This window comes from Panthera tigris, chromosome X (genome assembly GCF_018350195.1).
Source record: "Panthera tigris isolate Pti1 chromosome X, P.tigris_Pti1_mat1.1, whole genome shotgun sequence".
NCBI classification, from domain to species: domain Eukaryota; kingdom Metazoa; phylum Chordata; class Mammalia; order Carnivora; family Felidae; genus Panthera; species Panthera tigris.
This window is the reverse complement of record NC_056677.1, coordinates 13,346,672-13,366,483: the sequence shown is the minus strand read 5'-3', so window position 1 is coordinate 13,366,483 and position 19,812 is coordinate 13,346,672. Positions and strand designations below refer to the sequence as shown.

Here is a 19,812-nt window from a genome sequence, read left to right as displayed (position 1 = left end):
GAAGACGAGGCACCACTGCTGCGCCCCCATCTCCAGGAGGCTTGCTACATTCAGCTGCTATTAGCCGGCAATGCAAAGTGTTAACGTGCTGAGAAAAACCCTCCATGTAAACGAACTAACGGGACTTCGTGATAGTGACAACAGTCCTCTACCCACAAATTAAAATGCATTACAGGAACACACGCTGCAGCACAACCATCAGCCTTAGTGTGTCCAGTCTGTCCCTAACCCGGCCTTCTGCAACCTCTTGCATGGCTTCTTCCTTCCTCTGCGTCCACTGAAACAGACAAGGGCACCAATACTTCCCCATTTATCAGATTCTTCCTGCCTCTTCCAGTTTTGTCACAGGCCTTCTGTCCAACACAGCACCCTTGACTATCTTTTTAAAACTCCCATCCCTGGCATTTGAAGAACCGCAAAGTCCTACAGATCATCATTATCTTTCTTTCCTGTTTTGATTCCTCTCATCCCTCACCTGTAGGATTTCTCAAGTCTCCGTCTTTGGTTCTCCCACCCTATACCTCCCACTGCCATTCATTCTTTCCCAGAGTAATCCCATCCGCTCCCACATTTGCACGGCCCTAGCCAGAAACCTCAGTTCCCAACCGCCTCTGCACCTCTTTCAAACCCACTATGCAGGCTTTTGGTGCCTGATTTCTCATTCCAAGTTTTGCTTATAGCCTTCTCCTTTCCATCAAGGATAACTGTATTGTTGTTGTCGATAGATATCTGAAACACCAAACACTGTGTCACACGGTTCTCCGGGTGTTCCGCAGGGATGAAAGCATTTCCTCATCACAGCCCTAGGAAGTAGTCATTCCCCCCATCTTATTAGTGAAGAAACTGATGATCAAGAAGTTGAGGAACTCACCCAAGATCACACAAACAGCCGAGTCTGAACCCAGGCCTCAGGTTCCGATGCTGGGCTTGTGACGACTATGCAATACGGCCTCAGGTACTCTCGGGCCTGACTGGTAAGTCATTCAAGAAATATGTACTGAACAGCTACTGCAGGCAAGTCTTGTGCTAGAGCTGGTATTCAAGATAAATGATACCCAGACCTTTCTTACAAGGAGCTTGAAGTCTAATGGAAAAGGCACAGAAACGACTGGGCAAGCATGCTTCGGTGGAATTCCAGACTATGGTGAGGAAGTATGGGGGCTCCAGGCACACCCAGGCCTTGCGGGTCAACAAAGACTTGGGTGAGACCTGAGTCTCAGGGTGCTGCCAGCTACTGGGGCAATGCACGGGGATGGTAAGAAAGGAGGCTCCGGAACCCAGAACACCAGCTTAGCATGCCACGAGAACACCAGAGGCCTGTCCCCAAGACAGGAACTGTGAGAGAAGCAGGTGTAAGGCAAGCTCATTTTTAGCCATACCGGGTTTAAAACACCCAGGCAACATCTGAGCGAAGCCATCCGGGAGCCATTCCTTGTCAGGAGCACGGGGATTCCAAGCGTTCACCCGCCTTCCTTGGGTTCTGACAAATAATGTCCTGCTTCAACATCCGCGGGCCTGATGTCAGCTTCATTAAGGGGTGAGTGAGGGCCCAATAACCTCCCAAATGCAGGGCTTCCCGTGACCTGTGCAGAAGAACACAACTTGGACCTGAGGTCCCTTCTTGCCCTCCACCCGCAGATCTATTGCTTGGAACGTGAATGTCCTGGCCTCAAGCGAACGCACACAAGCCCCTGCAGGAGCGCAGGTACGCATTGGCACGTCCCTCCAGGGAAAAGGAGCCAGAGGCCAGTCTCCTCACCTTTCAACTGCTCAGGTCCCCTCCATTATCAGGCAAAGGAGTGCTCGCCCTAATGCTCCCTTTCCTGGGGAGATGAGCAGTCTCCCTCTTGTAGTAACATTGAGGGAAATGATAAATCGAACCCTCTTTTCAACAAAAATAAGGATTCTGAGCACAGCAAAAGGAGTAGAACGTCACTGTCACTGCCTCCACACTCTCTTAAACATCTCTAAAAACAGGAATGTTGTGGGAGTTGGGAAGGATGAAAGAACAGTTTTAAGCGTCTGACAATTTTTTCCATTCACGGGTTTACCTTCTGAAATTGTATACAAAGACTAGGTCTTCTAGCTCTACCACAGGGAACAAACCACTCCTGGGTGTCACGTCGGGCACAATCTAACCACCGATCTCCTTAGGAGGAACACCAAGAGGGCCCGTCACCACTCCATGACTGATTCTAAATGGGTCCATCTACTGAACATTCAGGGGAGTGAAATCTTGTGAGGAGCCTGGAACACGGGGATCAAGAAAGTCCTGGAAAGGCAGAGGTTCGCCAGAGCCAGAAATTATCCCAGGAAAAGAGACGAGGAAAGAAAACAAGCTTTGTGATAAAAACAAACAAACAAAAACAAAGATGGGATTTAGAGGTACAAAAGCCCCTCTTCACAATAAACAATTTCACTTGCATTCAAGAAAACAGGGTAAGGCTTAGCAGCTGGAAAGCAGAACAAACCTGGAAGATTTCGTTGCTATTTCTTCAGACTTTTCTAAGGTAACAACTTGGAGAGAATGATAACCCATGAAAACAGGGGGACCTCAGCAGCTCCCCTTTTCCTGCACATATTGAAGAAAGTAGGGAACAACTCTATCAATATGGAAAATAGGCCCTTGTCTGAAAGTTTTGAAGGTCTGAACTGAAACCCAACGCCTGAATCTTGTAAAAGAGACAAGTATTTGGATTACAATTACTAGTACAAATGGCAGTCCTTCCCTCACGGTTCACTGTGTAACACGTACCCAGCCAGGATGTGGCAAGGCAGGAAAATGTACTTTTCGCCAAGAGCTCGCTGAAACTCAAGCTTAGGTTCCTTTTAAAAATATATATCTCATATTTTAATTTCGATACTGCCCTATCCACAAATGAGACATATATTTTCTTTCTCATCTTGCAATGAAAAGCCTGTTTAAGTCATGTGCACTTGGAAGGTACTGCCACTCAGGACATGGAGATCTGTTCTGGGGCTTTGCCCATTCCTATGGCGGATAGGACAGTATAGACCCTGCTCAGCTGGCCCCCCAGAAATGGACACAGGGCCAGGAAGGCTAAGCATTGTCCACCAGAAGTAGCATTTGTTTAGCTATTTAATTACACAGATATTTATTTTGTATACATCATGTATCACTTTCCAAATAACACTCATGTTCTACTTCTAGGGAACTAGACCTGAGACACCAGGCAAACTGCTCCCAGAATAGGAGAGTTAAAGCCTTCTGATGTGCTCCTCCTTGGTTTCTCTCTCAGATCACTTGTTCTGGAAAAAGTCAGCCGCCATGTTGTGAGAATTCTCAAGCAGTCTTAACAAGGGGCCCATGTAGCAAGGAATTAAGGCCTCCCACCAACAGCCATGTGGGAGAGCCATCTTAGAGGTAGATCTTCCAGCCCCAGTCGAGCCTTCAGTTAACTGCAGTCCTGGCTGACATCTTGACTGCAGCCTAATGAGACCCCATAAGCCAGAACCACCAGATTACTTTCTCCTTAATCTCTAACCCACAGAAACTACGAGACAATAAATGTCACCTGTTTTAGGCTCCAAAAACACCCATTCTCATAAGTCTGAAATGTGGAGTCTAGTAGGGCGGAATAAGGGTGAACAGTAGAGAAGAAGGAGAGCACTACAGCTGGAGAACAACAGTGCAGTGGATCGCACGTGGTCTTAGAGATCACTGTCCCAGATGGTCTAGTAGCTACTCAGCACCATTCCCCCACTTGCGTCGTCTTCCCTATGTTGCAGGGGTAGAAGCCTGGGAACAATATTTATAAAATCCCCTTTCAATAATGCTCCTTGTTGACTCTGAGAGTCACTCATGTTAAACCAAGAAGGTGAAAGAAAAGAAGCTGTGTTACTGCTCCTCTGGCAGTGGTGGAAAGAAAAGCATGGGGCTCAGCCGCCGGAAGATCTTGTAGTGGCCTCAGGCATTTCCCCACAAACCGTTACTTAGATGCTGCGGGCAGCCTGAGCATCTCCAGCTGTTTCCTTTAGTTCTTGCAAAGTCTTAAGGTTCAGAAAATTCTGGCCAACCTGACTGGTGGCCTTCCCTCATCTTTGCTCCTCTAGCAATCTAATTCTTTAAGTATCTAATTCCTTAAATGAAATCTCTTCCAGGGTGACATACCTAGAATGGTTTCTGTTTTCCCCACCAGATCTTGGCTGATACATCCATGTTGAGGATTTGGAGCTTATCCAGAGAGCCATAGGTGGAAGGGGGCATGGAAAGATTTTAAGTAGGGAAGTGATGAGACTAGATTTGCATTTTAGAAAGATTACTCTGAATTCAGTGAGTAAAATGGATTAAAAGGAACCCATCTTGGGGCAATTCACTTAAAAGCCCAAAAATGAAAACAAGACAAGAGATGACGGTCACTTAAAGCAATCTGGTGGGAGTGGGGATAGGCAGATTTGAGAGCTATTTAGCTTGAGATTGAATACATCCTTGGTGACTGATGGAATGTGATAAGTCAAAGGAAAGAACAATGACACATGGGAGCCAGATTTTGATCTTCAACAGTGGATAATGGTTAAGAGAAAATAGTTTAAAGCGAGGAAAAGATAGATGGCAGCATAAAAGCTGAATAAAATTAAGCAGACTCATCACAAGCAGTGCTAGAACAACCCACCTATATCTTAAGGCAGTATCTCTCAAATAGGGGTTCCAGGGAACACCAGTTCTATCAGTTGCCTGGACGGGGATAGGAAAAGTTTTTCTGTAAGGAGCAAGGTAATAAATATTTTCAGTTGTACAGGCCATTTGGTCTCTGTGTCTCCAATGCAAATGTGCAACTCTGCTCTCCAGTGCTAAAGCAGCTAAAGACAACACAATGAATGGGTGTGACCCTGTTCTAATAAACTTTACAAAAACATGTGGGTGGGATACATTTAGCCTGTGGGCCAGTCTGTCAGCCCCTGGCAGAGAGGAAAAAGAATCTACAAAAAAGTTTAGGGAACACTGCACAGTCTCTCTCCCTCCTAGAAATTCACAGAGCACACTGCACATCACACACACTCTGAGATCCCATGAGGTAAAGGAAGCCACTGCTTTGGCTTACTTAACCCAGCAGTTCCCAAACTTATTGGGCTTCGACTTCTTATTCTCATGTAACTCCTATTAACATCCAGCGGAACTAATGTTCTGTGGAACACACCTTGGGAAACAATGACCTACAGGTTGGGTTTTAGAGAACAAAGGAAAACTATTCCATTTGACCTCAAGGCCAAATGCCACATTCCACACCTAATCCTTTGAGAGGGGCATTCTGCCCCGCTGTGGTCGTCTTCGTTGTGGTCAGCAGGTCTAGCTCTGGGGCGTTTCCCCAAGAGTGTAGAGGCAGGGTGAGGATGGGGTTGCTGCCTGGCAGGAAAGGCCCACCTTCATTTCTCCCTTCCTCCCGCCTTCCTCGCAACAGCAGCTCTGGCTGCTGCCAACTCCTTCTCTGTAGGAATTAATTTACTGGGCTTCCTTTAAAAGCTCCTGGACACAAACACAACAAAACCACTCCTTATAAGAGCTAAAGCAGATGAACACAACACTGATAAATTACCGGTTTGTTTAAAGTAGCTTAAAACAACATGTCCCAGATTCCTGCCTGGACCGGGCAGGCTAGCATTGCGAAGGTCCTACAGCTCCCATCTGAGTCCACGTGCTGACTCCACCTCCTACCTGGGCCGCTGCAAAAACTGTACTGGGTCTTTTTCTAGCCTTCAGTTTTTTCTCAGTCCAGTGTACCCCGCACACACTGAGGAACTAATTTTGTGAAACACCTTCTCTCATCAAAACACTTTTTCCTAAAAGCCTTTCAATTGGTCTGTAAGGTCTATGGCATAGCACCACAGGCCTTAGGGACACTCGGCCAGTTAAAAGACCCTCCATCATCCGGCTCCAATTTACCTCTGCATCATAACTGCATTAGTTTGCCCATATGGAACTGGCTCCAGGCACGTAAGTATTACCTGAATCTTCAAACACACCAGAAATTTCTTCCCAACTCAATTCTGTTTGTTCTAGACCTTCTATGTCCAGTGGTTCCCAAATGTAGCTGCACAGGAGAATTATTAGGGAATTTTTTATAAATTACAGACTTTTAGATACTACTCCAGACTTCCCTAATTAGAATCTCCTAGGGGTGGAGCATTAGAAACTTTTTTTTTTTTAATTATTTTTTTAATGTTTATTTATTTTTGAGACAGAGAGAGACAGAGCATGAGCAGGGGAGGGGCAGAGAGAAAGGGAGACACAGAATCTGAAACAGGCTCCAGGCTCCAAGCCATCAGCACAGAGCCATCAGCACAGAGCCCGACGCGGGGCTCGAACTCACGAACTGTGAGATCATGACCTGAGCCGAAGTCGGACGCTTAACCGACTGAGCCACCCAGGCACCCCAGAAACTTCTATTTTAACAAGCTCCCTGGGTAATTTTTATGTAGCCAGCCCAGACCAACTGGGGACCATCGATGGCCCAAACTCTTCTAAGTCTCCAAGGTCCTAGTGTGAAAAAGGCCACAGGTGCTGCCTCAAAAACGAACTAGGCTAAAGTGTTTTCTTGTCCATTTACCATGAAGGAAATAGGGCTGTCTGCCATATGATTTCATAAATAAATAATGAAAGGTGGGCAAAATCTTCAGCAATAAGATTTTTACTTACTGCAAATTTGCAGGGTGCCTGGCTGGCTCACTTTGTGGAACATGCAACTCTTGATCTCAGGGTTATGAGTTTGAACCCCATGTTGGGTGTAGAGATTACTTTAAAATAATAAAATCTTAAATAAATGTCAAATTTGCAACAAAACAAAATCGGGGGAAGGGGGAGAAAGGGAATTAGAGAAAGGTGATCAAGAGGTACCAACTTCCAGTTCTAAGAGAAGACGGATGTGTTGCACAGCATGGTGACCACAGCTAATGCTGCTGTACGATGTATAGGAAGTTATTAAGAGAGTAAATCCTAAGAGGTCTCATCATAAGGAGAAAACTTCTTCCTTTCTTTTCTTCTTTGTTTTTATTTTATCTATATGAGAAGATGGATGTTAGCTGAACCTATTGTGGTAATCTTTCACAATATATGTTTATCAAACCATCACACTATACATCTTAAACTTACACAGTGATATTACTTCTCAATAAAACTGAGAAAATCAAATCTTTTTAAAAAGTAGTCTAATTGCAGAACTCGTCGCTAAGGTGGGGTAATTGGCGAAGTTATTTTATAAGCTTTGTAATATTCATGCTACTGACAGACTAGAAAAAGAAACTCAAATTTCATTTATTCCCCAAGAATCCAGGCAGCTTCCAAGACTGGGAATCACAAAGGCAGCAGCTAAGTTCTAGGCAGATAAGCAGACGATTGTGCCATGGCCTCTAGGGAATCCCCAGCATCCCACTGGTATTCATTCGGTGCCTACCTTTCACTGGACCTCCATCTCTGCTAGGTAAGGGCACATTAGAAAAGCCACATGGTCACACCCAGAAATAGAAGATGCAGAACCAGTGGCCAGGAGCACACTGGCCACAGCAAACCCCGTCATTCCACAATCGGTTTCAGAGAGAGGGTCCAAAAAACTGAATTTCTCTGCAAGAATGATTACTAAAATCCACGACCCCAGCCACCTATGAGAGACAGAAATGGGGCTGATGCATACACATGTGGAAGGCAGGATCTGTGCTTTGCTTCACTATCCTTCTCCCAGTGCCTAAGCAGAGTGGCAGCACACAGCAGGTCCTCGGATCAATGTGTGGAATGAGCTAGTAATGAACTCAATACTGTTTTGTGTTCCACTGGACAAGTCAAGAATTCATCCTACAGTAACTGGAGCCATGGAGCACATCGGTTACAGGGCAGAGGCTTTGGAATCGATCCAGGGTTTGCACTTGCTGGGTATATAACCCCCCGGGCATGCACTTAACCTCTCTGGGCCACAGTTTCTTCATCTGCACTAGGGGATAATCCACCTAACTCCTAGCATTTGTAAGATTAAGCAAAATAGCTATCTAGAGTGCTAAGCACAGTAACATAATAACTGCTCAGTAATGGCAGCTACTATCATAATTAAGAGTAAATATACAATTGGTTTCCCACTCAAAGATTCCGCAACCTGCAAATAGCAGCCAATTCAACATAAAGGACTCTTACTCTCTTGCCAAAAGATGAAAACTTACACTGAGAAAGTGCTGACTCCAGTTTAGATTATACACAGATCCCATAGAGCAGGCTACCCACAATCCAAATTTGTGCCACTGGATGTTGCTGCTACCAATAGTGAAGGGAAGAAGTTTTTAAAAATAAAAGCCTTTACAGATTTCATGGCTGCTTCAGCACAGACATCTCGGGCAGCTTACACTGAACATCTCTGGTGGCCCCTAGAGCTGGCCAACCCAACACCAGGGACACACCCAGATGAACACTGACAGAGGAGCTCAGGGACAACTACTCTAGAAGTGGATAATCAGTAACCAGAATGGGCAACTAGTCCCTGGATACAGCAGTCACATAGCACAGTCTCTTGGGAATTTTTGGAATCCACTGGATTACAGACAACGCCATAAAACAGACTTACTGTTAGAACTAAAGGACCATGGGTGCTTTATTTTGGTCTAAAAGACAAATATCTTGACTATGCCTGGGGTTTCGGTCTTCTATTTCCAATTTCTAGTAATAGAACAGAAATCTGAGTCAAGTCTGAGCCTCACTCCCTATTCATCACACTCCTAAAGCCATATATGACAATGCGATCTGCAGAGTTGACAACACGGACCACATAGGTAAGGTGATCTACACGACAGGGTTCTCTTGAGATTCATGGTTCCCAATGACTAAGGGTGACAAAAGATGCCATATGCATACCTCTTGCCATACTAAACAGATGCTTACTTAAACGGGCAGCACCACCATCACAATTCAAAGGCGTCTAGATAGTAGGCCTTTAGAAATTCCTTTTGCTGGTTCCCCAGCCCTGACATAATAGGTCCGGGAAACAATACAAAAAGCATATAAAAATTCCAAAGTGCCTCAAAGCCCTAGCCTCACTTGATATTTTACCACACTTAAAATTTTGAATACCACTCCCAGTTCTACTGTTCTGTATTAGTAATCGAGTGTGTGAACCACTTCTCTTCTAACTAGTGATAGCTCATAGTTAGATTGTGATTAATGTCCTCTTTTGGGTTGACATAGCTCTTCCTGCATGAGCTATGTCCATCAGAAGAAGGTGGCTTTTAAAAATTTCAATTAGAAATAGCTGGCGAGAGAGGGAACTATAAAAATTATATAAGAGTTAGGAGCCAGTCATAAAATAAACTCAGTATTGATGAGAATGTAGGAACTGGAACAGGCACACTGTTGATAGAGCATAAATCAGTACAAACACTTTATAAAACTGTTCAGCAGTACCCACGAAGGCTGAACATAGGCCTAACCTATGACCCAGCAATTCTACTGTAGGCATACATCCAAGAGAAATGAAAACATACATCCACTCAAAAACTTGTACGTGAATGTGCACAGCATTATTCATAAGTGCCAAAATCTGAACACTACCCAAATGTCCATCAACAGTAGAAAATAGTGATACCTTTGCACACATAATGGAATACTATACAGCAGTGATTTAAAATTACACACAACAATGTGAATGAATCACACATCTTTTAAGCCAAAGAAGCCTGACACAAGAGTATATACTGCATGGTTCCACTTATATAAGGTAAAAAATAGGTAAAACTGATCTATGCTGTTAGAAGTCAGAATAGCGGTAACCCTACAAAGGACTGGTAACTGGAAAAATAGCCTAAGATAGGCTTTCTGGGGTCCTAGTAATATTTTGTTTCTTGATTTGAATGCTGATTATACACATGTGTTCAGCTTGTGAAAATTCATTCAGCTGCACACTCAATGGGCACTTTTCAATATGCATGTTATACTTCAATAAAAAAGTTAAAAAATAAATCCAGTAGAGCCAATTTCCTATAATGTCCTTAAAGTGCCACCTAGTGGCACAAGTTAAATGTAAAACAAGAGGGAAGCGCCATCTCTAGCGACTTCAAAAATATTGTCCCATTTCTAACAGCACATTTTACGACTGGGCTGAAACAGTGCCCTAGACTAAAAACAAACAAACAAACAGCTCTTGTCTGGCGCAGAGAATCCCTAATACAAGGATTCAGCAGCAAGTGACGCTGTCGACTATGCAGCGCGCTAGTACCAGCAAGCTGATGACACACGTCACCTCCCAACCCCACCTGTGATCAGTCACAGTGGGAGTATTTACAACACAGACTGTGGAGTAGAGATTTTTCTTTTTTTCAGAGAGAAGGCTTACCAACACATCAGGAGGTGATACCTACAGAACTTGCTGAACAGAACAGCGTATTCAGGAAGAGATGGGGGAAAAAAAGAAACTCTTTATCCTGTTTCTCCTGGACAGGCTCTTTCCTTCCCTCTTTCTCACCTTAAAGGTACACCCTTACTCTGGTTTCTTCTAGTGAGGACTGAGAAACATAAAGTTATGAAAGCCCACCTATAGCAAGTCTCCGAAGCTGCCAGATGAATAAAGAATATTTTCTCCAGGTTTTGCTAGTAAACTCTGAAAGAGCATCTTGGTTGATAAAAGTCCTCAAGGCAAAGCTGCAAACTATAAATATAGGCATCATGACCCTTGAGTTAGGAGATAGTGGGTTAAAAGGCTTATGAGGACCTGTCTTTGCATCGATTCTTCTCCTTCATGTTTCCATGATTTACAGAAAAAGGCAATGATCTAGATTTGGCCTGCAGGGTATAGTCTGCTGACCCCTGACCTAGGCAGAGGGCCAGCCCATGAGAGGTCACAGAAGTGGGCAAGAATGCCATTCTACTATAAGTGGTTTTGTAAGCCAGTTTAGCACTCATTCTGTGCTAAGGACTGGCCACTAATTTCTGGTTACCCTGAGTCTGTTTCTCCGTTTGCCAACTAGAACCTGCTTCTGCTTTGCTGGGCCTGGAGTGATAATAATCATAACGGCTACTTGTCAATGAGACCTGACTATATGCCAGGCGCCACTCTGAGTGCTTCACGGATACGACCTCATTTAATCGTTTTAACAACCCTATGAAAGCAGACACTACCACTGTCTCCACTTTACACATGATGAAACTGAGACAGAGAGACTCAATAACTTGCCCAAAGATACACAGCCAGTAAGACGCAGAGATAAGATTTGAACCCGAGCCCATGTTCTTAACTACTCTGTCTACTGGCTCCCCGGGCCTGACTCCTAGTTGTCTTCCACTGTCCTTTCCTATTAACACCATAGCACATCTGGACACCCTTCCATCCTGCCCCACTTCCATACCCGCTCCTTCCCTGACACACAGCACAGAGGAATGCTTCTTGGTTTTTGTCACTGTGTGGTAAGGAGGACAGAGAAAAGAAATAAGGATTCCATTGTTTAGGAACCTAGAAACCAACCATAACTGACCCCCAGGGGAAAACTGGGCTAGCTTGTTAGTTCAAGGAAATATGGCACTCAGCTATCGCTTGACAATACAGCATGAGAAAATGGATTTAAAAGGATACATATACCCATCAGGAGAGACCATAAAATGGATGGTGTTAGGCATGACTGCCTTCAAACGGTGAGGAAAGATGAAGGAGTTACAGGATAAGAAGCCTATCGCAATTTTTGTGTCGTCATAGTACTCGGCAAAGTATGGGCCTACTGTAAGCATATTCCATCAACACCTGACGAACTGACTAGATGAACTCATGGCATCTCCAGAGGAATGATGCCAGCAAAGAAAGCTTTACACAACAATACCATGAGCACAATACAGTAAAGGGGGGGGGGCTAAGAAAGGACACAAGCTCCTAGAGGTGTGGTAAACCTAATTCGGTAAGAGGGTTCATAATATAAAGTGTATCCCTGATAAAGATAACTGTCAACTCAATTGTTAAGAAGAGATAGGTTAAGGGGCGCCTGGCTGGTTCAGGTGGAAAAGCGTGCAACTCTCGGTCTCGGGGTTGTGAGTTCTAGCCCCATGTTGGGTGCAGAGATTACTAAAAGAAAGAAAGAAACTTTAAACAACAACAAAAAAAGAAAAGATAGGTTAAGAAAATAATTCTGAGATACGGTTGGATAGTATAGCACAGTAGGAGGAACCGGTACACTGAGGCAAGATAGCCAGGGTTAGAATCACCGCATTAATTCCTACTTGCTGTGCATACCTTGAAGAAATCCTCAAGTTCTGCACACCTTGGTTTACTTATCTGCAAAACGAGAACAGCAACAGACCCCATCACACACGGTTGTTATGAAGATTAAGTGAGTGAATGTCGAGCACTTAAAAGAGCATCTGACATATAGCCACTATATATAATTATTCATTATGCAGAAGTTCTGCCTTTTTGTTTCCTTTTAAAAAGCAGAATAAGCTACACTTGGCCTTTTGCTACCCCAAAAATAGTCCACTGACCAAAGTGTGAAGGCTATTTTGGCCAAGATAAATGTAAGTCTGCACTAAGAAAGGCACTTCAGCATTTTCACTGAGTGTATGGAAATACTTCATTTTAGAAAATTATTCGAGGGTGCCTGGATGGCTCAGGTGGTTAAGCATCCAACTTTGGCTCAGGTCATGATCTCACGGTTTGTGGGTTCATGCCCCACATCAGGCTCTGTGCTGACAGCTCAGAGCCTGGAGCCTGCTTCGGATTCTGTGTCTCCCTCTCTCTCTGCCCCTCCCCCGCTTGTGCTTTGTCTCTGTCTCAAAAATAAAATAAAATCACTTTCTAAAAAACTTAAAAAAAAGAAAAAAGAAAATTATTCGTGGGCATGGAGAGTGGAGACTCTCACTAACTTTTGCTTAGCAAATCTATAGTTAATTTTTGTGATGTGCAATGAGTGATTTTTCTCTCTCTCTAAACATTTATCATTAAATTTCTAGTACGTCCTCAGAAACCCTTCCCAGCTCCACTCTTCACAATAGCTACCTAGCTCTGTCACTCACTAGCTGTGAGGCTCCAAGGAACTCGCTTTCACTTTCTGAATCTCATTTTCTTATGCTGTAAAATTACATGCAAGGACAGATGTGAGTGCATGAGCATAAAAAGTGTTAAAATTAAAAAAGACTTAGGGGCGCCTGGGTGGCTCAGTCGGTTGAGCATCCGACTTTAGCTCAGGTCATGATCTCACAGTTTGTGAGTTCAAGCCCCGTGCCAGGCTCTCAGAGCCTGGAGCCTGCTTCAGATTCTGTGTCTCCCTCTCTCTCTGCTCCTCCCCTGCTCATGCTCTTTCTCTGTCTCTAAAAAAATAAATAAATGTTTAAAAAAAAAAAAGACTCAGACACACTCAGAAGCAAGGTCAAGATCCCTATGGGGCCAAATCACAAAGCGGTTGGCCAGGCTGAGTGTTCGGAAGCAGGTAGAGGCAACTGAGAGCTCACAGGTATTTAAATGTCCTCTATGAGGCAAAGGACTGGCGCCAAGTTCATTTCCTGAAGCCAGAGGCTAAGGTGGCGCTTTGCTACCTGTAAAGCTGCAAAACCAGGATGAAGTCTGCGAAGGTGCTCCGTACTGCCTCCTTAGGAAAGGGAGCGGAAGCACATATAGCATCGCAGCCTGGTCTCAGGCTAAGCCACCGCCTGGTGCCATCTGCACCATCTCTGACATCTGCACCAGACACAAGTGCTGAGCATCGAGTATAAGAACTGGCCTTACACTGGAGGCCCACGAGTGCAGGACCACGGGGTGTGGTTGGCCAACGAACTGCTGGACGCCAATGAACTGCTGGACGGGGAGGAGCTCCAAGAACTGAGAATGAAATTTAAATTTAAACTCCAATTCAAAATAAGACTGCTAAACAAATTTCCAAAAGCATGAAGAAAAAACCCAATAGTAAGAAGAAGAGCCGAAAGAGAGAGAGAGAGAGAGAGAGAGAGAGAGACAGAGACAGAGACAGAGAGAGACAGAGGGAGGGAGGGAGGGGATGAATTTGCCTCTTGACAAAAAAGAAAACAAATCAAGTAGAAAATAACTTCAAAATAATCATGCTTAAATCCTTTCCCAGTTAAAAGTAGAAAATGCATCCTTAAAAAAACCAGACAAGTATGAAACAGAAATTGGGAGAAGTGAAACAAGAACAGATATAAACAAGAATGGACTATAAAACTTGGAATCATACACAGTTACACAAAAGAATGATTAATTTGGAAGATGAAGGTTTCATCCAGGGCCTAGAGGGATCATGACATAAAAAGATAAAAGAGACATTACTAGAAATAAAAGGTGTATTGACAGACAAAGAAACCTAGCTAACCGGACTTCAAGAAGAAAACAGAGTAAGCATAGAATCATAACCTGCAGTGATATGACTAAGAATATTCCAAATTTGAATACATGGTTTTCCAGATGGAAAATGCACACAAAGAGTCACCTGGAATAAATAAATTTAAATCTATGCTTAGACACATCACAGTGAAATTAACACAGAATATTGAAAATAAAGTTTTAAAAGCCATCCTAGAGAAAAAACAGTCAATCCAAAGGAAACAATAGATTAACAGAATTCTCAGCAGCAATAACAATAAACACCAGAAAAGGAGGAGGTAATACATTCAAAACACTGAAGGAAAATGAACTTCAACCTGGAATTCTGCACAATGCAAAATTATCATTTAAGAGAAAGGGCAATTAGAGTATACTCTCCAGAGAACATGGATAAAAAAAAAATTGAAGGTGGGGGGAAAAAAGAAAAAGAAAAAACTACTACAAGCTAGATTTCAGCAAACAGTTTATTTGAAGCTCACAACTATATGATTATGCAGTATTACATGTCTTAAAAGTTCTGACAGCATGGTGTGTAAAAGTAGCTTCCAAGAGTCATTTGATTCTGATATAGCTTTGAGTGACTTCTTCAAATTCTAGTTGTCCTTTAAGAATGTTTTTCCCTTTTTCCTAAACCTCAATTGAAAGAGAAACTCTTTAAAAGAAAACCTACATAATTTTCCCACCAAAAACAGCTATCTAAACTATTAGCAATTACTTAGCAGTTTACCTCCACATGCTTAGCAGTAAACACTTGACATTTTAAGTTTATTTATTTTGAGACAGCAAGCGAACGCGAGTACATGTGAGCAGGGGTGGGGCAGAGAGAGAGAGAGAGAGAGAGAGAGAGAGAGAGAGAGAGAGAGAGAGCGCGCGAGCAAGCGAGAGAGAATCCCAAGCAGGCTCTGCACTGCCAGCACAGAGGCTCGAACTCACAAACCATGACATCATGCATGACCTGAGCCAAAATCAAGGGTCAGATGCTCAACTGACTGAACCACCCAGGCACCCCAATACCTGACAGTTTAGAGTGAAATGTCTGGAGACCTTCACAGACACCCTAATTCACACATTTACCACTCATGTAGAGTCTCCCCCAAAAGAGAGAATGTATTTCTATAAACAAGTTATCATAAGGTGAGATAGGTAAATTATAAATGAATTACTTAAGTGACCCCTTTAGACCCTCAATAAGCGTAGAGATTCACTGAGGAGTTAAAAACCTCAAAAGCCCACTGGGAAGAGAACACAGACCAGTAACGCTGAGAAAAGAATTCAAAATCCAACCATGGCAAAGGTGATCCAGAGGTGTTCCAGCTTACCCTGAGAAGGCAGAACACCTTATTATCAAAGGACCACTAAATATTTTTATGTGGTACAATCAGGAAACATTTCTGTATTCAGCTGCTGTCCCTCTTACCCAGTATTTTCCGTGTAATCATTTTAATAGATGTCTAATATCCTATTAAGCAGATATATAACCCTGAACCAGAGGCGTCTTCTTGAACATTTATGTTGTCTGTATTGGTTTTTATTTTTATTAATACTAAAATAAATGTCATCATAGAACTTTTCCTTTCTTTTGAACTAGTTAACAGGATAAATGCTGATGGCATTTGTTGATAGCTGGCAAAACGATGCATGCTCTTTTAAACAGGGGGGATTTATCCTTAATCTTTCCTCCACTATCACAATGTGAGTACTTCATCACTATTTCTCTTCTCCTTGAACTTATCACTATGGCAATTTCCTTTGCCTTTCTAATTTCTCATTCAATGCCAACTGTTTTGATAATAGCTTTCAAATTCCCTTTAATAAATCCCTATTAAGAGGACCTGCAGAACTCTCGAGATTCCATCAACAGAGGCTGGTTTAAACCACAACTGTGTCTTCATGTTACACCATCCTGGAGCTCTGGCTGGCAATTTGAGTAATCTATAAACCAATCCTACAAACAGGGAACATACAGCAAAATGTACTGTGCCAAAGTTAATACAGGGGAAAAAAGCACCTTACGCAAAACAGAGTCATTCTACGGGGATATTCAACCTTGATAAATTCAAAACAACACTACCTACAGTGAGAGATAAATTTATGAGAATCTGATTTTAATTTCAAAGAAAGCCTTTTATTTTTAACTAGAGGCCACAAAAAACCAATTTCAAGTTTCAATGATGTTGCTATTGTTTTCCTTTCTCTATTTCATTCATCGCAACTCTCCTCTTCATCATTTCCTTCCTTCTGCCATCTTTGGGTTTAGCTTGCTCTCCTTTTTCTCATTTCTTATAGTGTAAAGTTACCTTATTGATTTTCGATCCCTCTTTTTAATGTAAGTGGTTATAGCTATAAATTTCCTCCAGAGTACTATTAGTACTATTATTCCTGCATCTCATAGGTTTTGGCAGGTTTTCCTTTTCATTCATCTCAAGGTGTTTTCTAACTTCACTTACAATTTCTTCTTTAACCCACTGGTTTTTTAAGAGCATGTTGCCTAATTTCTACATGTTAGTGAATCTTCCAGTGTTACTTCTGTTATTGAGTTCTAGTTTCATTCCACCGTGGTCACTTACTATGATTTCACTCTCCTTAAATTTATTGAGACTTGTTTTGTGGCCTAACATATGGTCTATCCTGGAGAATGTTCCATGTGCACTTGAGGAAAATGTGTACTGTGCTGTTGTTGGGTGGAGCATTCTATAGATAGATGTCTGTTAGGTCTAGTTGATTTACAGCATTATTCAAATCTTCTATTTCTTTTTTTAAAATTTTTTTAACATTTATTTTTGAGAGAGACAAACAAAGCATGAGCAGGGGAGGGTCAGAGAGAGAGGGAGACACAGAATCCGAAGCAGGCTCCAGGCTCTGAGCTGTCAGCACAGAGCCCGACACGGGGATTGAACCCGCCAACTGTGACATCATGACCTGAGCCGAAGTCAGACGCTTAACCGACTGTGCCACGCAGGTGCCCCTCAAGTCCTCTATTTCCTTACTGGTCTTCCATCTAGTTGTTCTATCCATTATTAGAAGTGAGATTGTATAGAACTATGTGTAACTCCCTTTAATTCTGTTGGGTTTTGCTTTGTATATTTGAGGGGCTCTGTCATTAGGTGTGTATATTCTTCTAAATTTTTTGCTACCTTAATGGAGTGACCCTTTTTTATCAATACGTAATGTCCTTCTAGGTCTCATAACAGTTTTTTATCTTTAAGTCTATTTAGTCTGAAGTGACTACAGCCACCCGGGCTCTCTTTTGGTTACTATTTGCACGAAGTATCTTTTTCCATTCTTCCATTTTCAACCTATGTGTATCACTGGATCTAAATGAAGTCTCTGGTAGACAGCATATAGATGAATTATTTTTTAAATCCATCTCCTTCTGCCTTTTATTTGGAGATTTTTATCCATTTAAAGTAATTACTAATAAGGAAAGATTTACTTTTGCCATTTGCTGTTTGTTTTCTATGTCTTACACCTGTTTGGTCCCTCAGTTCCTCCATCACTTCTCTTTTTATGATTAACTGATTTTTTTTCTAGTATACCATTTTTATTACCTTCTCACTTTCATACTTTTTTATATGTTTTAGGTTTTTTTTCCTAAGGATTAATGTCTTAACTTTATAACAATCAAGTTTGAATTAATAGCAACTTAGTGTCAAAAGTATACCAACACTCTACTCCTTTATAGCCCTGCTGTCCCTTATATTATTATTGTCACAAATTATATCTTTATATATGTGGGCCCATTGACATAGATCTGTAATTATTGTTTTAAGCACTTTTCTTTTAACTCGCAAGGAAAAAAGACGAGCTACAAATCAACACTACTGGGTTTTCTATTCACCAATGTAGCTACCTTCACCATTCTTCATTTCTTTTTATGGCTTCGAGGTACTGTCTAGTGTCCTTTCATTTCAGCCTGGAGGACTCTTCAGTATTCATTATAGGGCAGGTCTACTAGTCACAAACTCCTTGAGTTTTTGCCTATCTGGGAATGTCTGTCTATAATGACATTGTCTGGGGAGCGGGGGTTATAAAGTGCCTCCCCAGGCCACCTGATGCCATCAGATCAGGGTTAGGAGACCCCTTTGGTCTCTGCTGAAACCATGTTTGCCAGCTAGAAAAGTATCAACCCAGGCTGTCTGGCGAGGGACAAGAGACCAAACTCCGAGATCGGTCTCTGATGACACCAGAGGGAGGGGCACCCATGGTGTCTGGCTGGGGTAGGGCAGGTATTGTCAAAAAGGTTTCTATCTAGCTTGGCTACCCCTTTCCCAGTCCTTTGGCTAGACAGTAGACTTTTCTCAAGGCTTTGTTTTCTTTTGGTCTACACTTGTTGGCAATTCCAGGCTACAGGCTTCTCTAGTACCCAGTGCAGGACACATGGGAGACTTTTTTCTTTAACTCAGGCAACTCACACCACCATGCCATTCCTCAAGTCCTAAGGCCCTCAACTAGTCCACTTTCCTGTTTACATCTTTCAAAGTCCTCTGTTTATTACGTCCAGGGCCTTCCATTGTATTCAGCAGTGTGGGCAAGCAGGGAGAAATTAGTCTAAACTATCTTGTCCTCAATTGCGTTTTATGATGTTCCGACTATATTTGCAACAAAATTTTTCTTGGACAAAGGAATACAACCAGAATCTAAGACCTTAAGAATGAGAAGGATCTATCTACTTTAATCTTCACATTTTACAGAAGAGGCAATGGTAGGTCTGTGAGACGAATGTGCTTACTCCCACAAGGCTACCAAGCTACAGAGTAGTCAGGCAAAGAATAAGACCACAGACATATTCATGCAGTGTTCTACAGCTTTCACTATGTCCTTCCATCATCACAGATGAAGAGAAATCCTGGGCCTAGATCTTTTCTTAATTACAGAAATACTCATTAACATACTGTGATTTTCACCTCATCTGCAGCGTGCACCCTAAGACAGAACAGAGTAACACTCTGAAAGAAAGTGAAAGTGGCATCTTAGGTGATAGGCTTGTAAATTCAGAATAATTACTAAGTTTCTAATACATGAATACATAGAAAAATACCTCTTGACATATACTAAACTTATATATTGATGAGTAAAAATGATGATGCTATAATCTTTGAAAGCTCACAAATATGCTTTATCTAAATAGCCAATATATTAAGGTGATTCGATGACTAACGTACATTGTATGAGATCATGTGCATGTATTATAGCAAAAGATCTTGTGATATTTGATGCATGCCCACTGAGTTTTAACTTGCTAAAGAAAAAAGCCATGAGGGGCGCCTGGGTGGCTCAGTCGGTTAAGTGTCCAACTCTTGGTTTCGGTTCAGGTCATGATCTCATGGTTTGTGAGTTTGATTCCCGCATCCGGCTCCTCGCTGACTGTGCAGAGCCTGGTTGGGATTCTCTCTCTCTCTCTCTCCCTCTCTCTTTGCCCCTCCCCTGCTCATTCTCATTTTGCTCTCTCTCTCTCTTTCTTTCTATCTCAAAATAAATAAACTTCAAAGAAAAAAAGAACTCAGGGCATACC

General features: G+C 42.5%; 1 protein-coding gene across 4 annotated transcripts in view; it reads right to left on the bottom strand.

Annotated features, from left to right (window-relative positions):
• REPS2 (RALBP1 associated Eps domain containing 2) overlaps positions 1-19,812 on the bottom strand; it is a 211,506-nt gene that overhangs the window by 33,025 nt on the left and 158,669 nt on the right. The gene's annotated exons all lie outside the window — the stretch shown is intronic.